Source organism: Pinus tabuliformis, chromosome 5_1, assembly GCF_031772625.1.
Source record: "Pinus tabuliformis cultivar Carrire ecotype Pingquan chromosome 5_1, CPIR1, whole genome shotgun sequence".
NCBI lineage: Eukaryota > Viridiplantae > Streptophyta > Pinopsida > Pinales > Pinaceae > Pinus > Pinus tabuliformis.
Window position 1 is genome coordinate 962874778 of NC_142305.1, and position 5975 is coordinate 962880752.

Here is a 5975-nt window from a genome sequence, read left to right on the forward strand (position 1 = left end):
TAAAAATAGCTGCAATTCTTATTAATCTCTTGCCAAACTGCTACAAATGGTGTATAATCAAGGTCTGAGCATCCAGCTGAGTCCAACCCTTTAAAATGAGAAAGAAGTAGACATGAATTCAACCTCCTCCCATCCTCAGGGGTCAAATCCCTAATATGAGGAGCTAATATAACCAACACTGAACAAGAAAATAGGAATATAGGCATCTTAACAACTTGCGTCTAAAAGTGAAAAACTGATTCATTTGAGCTCAAACTAACTTCTAAAGAAATGAATCTACCCTCTACTACTAGTTATCCATCATAATTACATGCCAAGTCATCATTTACAGAGGTTAAAAATCCTCCATGAGAGAGAATCCATGAACACAGTGAAAAACTGGAAAAGTAGGCATCCTGTGCAAAAACTGCCCTACGGGTAGCGCCATTGGCCCAACGCGCAATGCCACTTTCAAGTCCCTTTTGGAGGCCTTCCCAGCATCCAAGTTGACCTCATGATAGCTCATTTGAAAGGTATTAAAGTCTACTTTCTAAAACACCTAGAATTGCTATATTTGAAGCTTATTTGACCCCTAAAAACTTGATTCTCCCAAGACTGCTTATGTGTGTCCAAAAAGTGGCAGAAAGGTCATTTTTAGGGTGTTTTTTGACCTTTTGGTGGACTATTTCTACCCCAAAAACTTTGAAAACCTCTATAATTCATGTCCTCATCACTATTAATCCAAAAATGCAAACCATTTCTCCATTGGGTGCCCCTAGGAAAAGCGCAGCGCTGGTGGCGCTGCGTGTTTAGGCAATTTTCTTGTGTGTAAAATTCCAAAATTTGCAAGTGACAGAATTTCTTCTAAAATTACCCAAAATTGGTGAGAAGCACCATCATCAAGTGTCTTGATGAGCTAAGGAAGCTTCAGCAAGCATCCTAAGCCTATCCTCCTCCTTTTTGTCTTTCAAAGCCCGCCTTAGCCTAACTTTCATCTTTCTGACCCTCATGTTGCAAATCTTGTTTCAGGTCCTGTAATGATAGGCCATGTGTCTGATCATTTGATTGTCTCTATTGGCCTTCTGTAGCAACTTCTCAAGGTGCAAGTTGACTCTCCCAAGACAAGTCTCTCTATCATCTTCAATCTCCTTCTCAATATGAGTCAAAGTGACTTGTGCCTCTTTGTCACTTTGTCGTTTCATCTTGAGAATTTCTAGCTCCATGAGGACTTGTTTGTCACTCAATTGCTTGTTTTCTTGCTCCAAATAGGTGATGACATACTTGGCCCTCTCGAAATTGTCCATCAGAGCTTGTACTTGAGCCTCCTTTTCTTGTATGATGATGTCTTTTATTGTGTCTTCATCCTGAGCCTCTGAGTCAATTATTTCCACTCCATGGTGAGTATAACACTGCTCTAGCTCATCATGATCCATCAAGTCAAAGTCTCTTTCCTCCTCATCATCACAACTCTCCACCGACATATTTTCATTCCCTTTGTGCAGCTGTTGCACCTGTACCTACTGTGTTGATGAAGAAGGAAAAGCCCCTTCCACATCCTGTGGAGCTAGCATTTGGCTATGGGTTGGTGAAGAAGGAAATGTCCCTTCCACATCCCATGGATAAAACCCTTGCCTATCGGCTGCAAACAATCTCCTTGTGCCCCTTGTTGTGGAGGTAATTCCTCTCTGCAGACAGAGACAATCCCTACTAGCCTAGACCGGGTCTAGCAACAATGACACAATGCTATCACGCAAGTTCCTAATTGCAAATACAAAGTAGATGGTGAAAACCTGCTTGGATTCCAACGCTAGTGTTCGTAGAAGAGATATCACCCTTGTTCCTTTGCCTTGGCTGGTCACGATCCCCACGATCTCTGTGATTGGACACCTGCACATGCAAAGAACAACACGAAAACAAGCATAAAATCTAGTAGATGCAATTATATATCAGTCAGAAAAGATATAACTCAACATCAAACATAAGACAATGAGAGTGGAACCATAATGATAGTCATCTATTATTAATAAATAACAAAGAAGAATACAACCATTGTTCTGACCTCAAATCCTCCTTTGGCTGGGTGATCAGCTACACAAGTCTTGCAAAGCTTGTTGGGATGAGGAACAAGCCTCTCTCTCTTTGGATGACAAGGATCTCCTTACTTAGATTTGGCCTTATGGGTGCAAAGAAGGCTCTTGCAGCTTCAAACTCTCTATCACTATGTTGGGACAAGAACTACTATAACTAGCTTGCTCAAGGCATAAAGGCAAGCTTTTATAGATAGAGAAGAAAGAGATAGGATCAACCACATTATTCATGGGATTGGCTTTATCACTTAGAAACTTCCATGAAAGGTGGCAAACCACTTTCCCTTCTATGGAGATTCGAAGCCAAACCATCCTAGCTCAACATAGATTCAGTTGGTGAATGGGTTGAAGAGAACCTTTGGGAGTTTGTTGGTTGAAAACTTTACTCAATTCGATTGGCGCGAGTGTGACTCTGAGACAGAGCGCCAATAGCGCGCCCTTTTTAGAGGATTTCCCTCATTGGCGCGGGCAGTGAACTGAGGACTCGCGCTAATGCAAAAAGAGCTGTTTTCATGGAGATTTTGCAGGAGATGTCTTCAGGGAAAATGAAGCTCATACTTAGAGGAATATGATGCAAGTGGTTTCAGGTCATGTCACTTCTCACAAGTCCTGGAATGAGTCCTCCAGTGTATGGGTGAGGGGTAAAAGGAACGGTGATAAACGGTGACAAATTGTTGTGTAACAGATGCCCCCTAAAGCATGAGGCCCGAGAGAGAGAGGGGTGAAATGCTTTACAAGAACATGCATGACTGAAAACATGGTCGTCGGAGAACCTGCGTAAAGAAGTACAACTGATATCTCAAGTACATGATGTATGTGGTATGGGCGCAGCCATCCATAATAGAGTACATAACGATATAGATCCAAGGTATGGACGCAGCCATCCAGAGAGGATCGATAAATAGAATCAGGCATGGTCGCAACCATCCAGTGAAATGAGTCATGTAATGATCATAATAAGCCACAAATCGCAGCCTGGATCCCAATAGACAAAATCCAGTGTCTTGTGCTCCATCTCGATCTGAACAGAGTACAAGTTCAGGCATGCGAATACATGAGTTGAAGTCGAACATGCATGAACATCGTCTGATTACCAGTCATTAATGAAAACTGTTAACAGACGCGAGAGGTACCACCAATAATGACAATGATCCTCAAGGTACTATAGGTACAATCTACGGCGTGTGAATCAATGAGCTGGCGTCGAACACCCGTAGAATCATTCGATCGGAGGCCAATGATGAAAACCTCTCGTCGAACACGAAGAACCTGCCATTAAGGCATGCGGGCTCCAAGGCACCGAAGGGAGTCTCTAGATCAGCTTCCTGGATAATGAGCTGAAGTCGACAGGAAGTGACCTTGATCAAAGGTGGGCCATAATGCTTCCCACATCATTGACACGAGACAGAGGAAAGATGTTGTGGTGATTCAGAATTATGTGAGGTATCAGAGGGAGGTTGTAATTCTACAGAGGTCAACTTCTCTTGAACATATTGGCGGCACGATAGTGGACTTGGCAGTATTTGACATCAAATGAGCAGAGGTCATGGTGACAAGGCAATGAGCAGATGAGAGGTCAAATAGGATAACCCAAACCCACGGAGGCTAGTGTAAAATAAGATGAGATGTTCCCACCCAGACACGAATGCAGACTAGTACCATGTTCAAGAGCAACATACTGTCGACACGACAATGATTATGGATCCATTTTCCCCACCATTTCTGGCGAGTACCCCAGTTATTTTTAACAAGCTTGACGGGGATAGCATATGCTTGTGAGCGTCATTATGACGGAGTCCGATGTCATTAAGTTTTAACGAGTCTGACAAAGGAAGAACTCGATGCCTTTTCCTGTTTAGAGAGTTTGAAAAGACAGCAAAAAGAAAACTCCAGGGGGGGTCCTTTTTCGTAAAGTTGTGTCTCTCGAGCCCGAAAAAGTATAAAACAATGCTCGAAAGAACCACCCGACCATTATGGTCGAGGAGTACTTTTCATATGTAGTGGTATTGATCTGAAAAGGTAAAAAAGAGATCAACATCATGTCGTTTCGTAACCATTAACGAACCAGAAACGACAAGGGTCCGACAATCTTTTCGTTTTTACACAGGTCGGAAAAGAGTTTAAAGACGACCGCCTCTTATTTACTTTTAACGAGTCAAGAGGGGAAACCCGACAATCTTTTCATTTTTAGCGAGTCAGAAAAGAGCTGAAAGATGACTCCATAGTGACCTTTTCATGTATTTACCGAGTCCGAAAAAGTATAAAATACAACTTGTTTCACCATTGAAGTTGCAAAAAGGACCTGTCATAACACCAATAGCAAGCGTAAAATCTATTTTCGACCAAAAATATATTAAAATAGTCAAAAAAGAACCCTAATTACAAGTCAAAAGTTTATAAATATGGCGAAAATGTAAAAAACAAAATTACTTTTACCTTTTACCTTTTGCATAGTGGTAGTGGTCCATTTGGGGTGCAAACTTCGAGCAGCGATTACCGCCAATCCGGGCAACCATTTGAGATTCCGCCAGTTCCACGTCAGAGGCACTTCCTTTAGCTCCATTTCCATACTTGTTTTATGCATTTTGTTCCTAAATTGAGCCTCAGCAAGGGGGATTTTAAAATTTAGGGTTGCGCCCCATTGGCGCGGGTATCCGGCACGGGTCCGCGCCAATGGGGTGATTTACCCAAAGGTGCCGCGCCATTGGCGCGACTGTTTTAGAAACAGTCGCGCCAACCACGCGACCTAATTTTTTACTTAAATTTTCCCATCATTTTCGAAATTTGACTGGTTTGCAAGTCTACCAGGGTTTCATTAATGATTTATTCATCCTTGTGGGTGCAGGAAACAAGCAAAAATGGTGGTGGAATGGAAAGAACGGGAGCACGATGCCGTAGATGCCTTAGCCATAGCGGATGAGGGATGCATGAATGCTTTGAGAGACTGTGGACTCAAAAAGTTCTTCCTTGCCTCTTATCTGCGAGCTCAAATGGAGCTATTACAGTTCATAGTGGATGCTTGGGATGTTGTTGACCAAGTATTCCGCTTACGATATCAGACCTTAGAGCTAGATGTATCTGATGTGTACTTCATCACTGGGCTGTCACGGAGAGGGGCGAGCCCTATTTTGACCGGAAGCAGGCCTTCCAGGGAGAAGATAGGTGAAGTGAAGGCTCGTGTGTGCCCATAGGCACAATTTGGGAAAAACAGTGCTAAGGTGGATATCGCCACCATCCATGACTTGGCTCTTAGGGTGATACTGTTCACTATCACGCGTGCAGCTGGGGTACAGGCGCCCCATGAGGCAAGAAAGAATCATCTGTTACTAGCGACAGAATGCCTTAGCCCCACCATTTTTGACTGGGCTACAGCGGTGACTACAAATATCAAAAGGCAACTTACAAAGTGTAAGCGCGGGGGAGTGAAACAGTGCGGGTATGGCTCGATTGTGGTGTCGTTCTTCTTAGAACGGTTGCCACTTTTTCAGTACCAGGGAGCTGTAGTGGCGGACCCATTGCCACGAGAGCCTAGGATGGGTCGCTGGGCAGCATGGATGCCCAAAGGAGGAGGGGGCCAATAGATGTCATGGAGGCCCGAGTTCTTCATATGGCTTCACAGTCAGCTGATCATGGTAGAGGATTGGCCATACGCGGGAACCAACTTCATGGGGGACCCAGACCTCCCACTGCCAGAGGGGGAGGAGTGGGAAGAGGAGTTAGGTATGATCTTGTCTTTTTGGTGTTTTATGTATTTTTCATTTTTTTGTCAATACATGCATGTTCTGATGATAGTTGTATGTATATGCAGATGTGGACCCAGAGCGGCCAGGCGGCTTGTCCCCTATAGCGTGGAGGGACCAACCTGCAGCTGACCCTCAGGCAAGGGGAGCCGTGGGGGAAGAGCTGGTG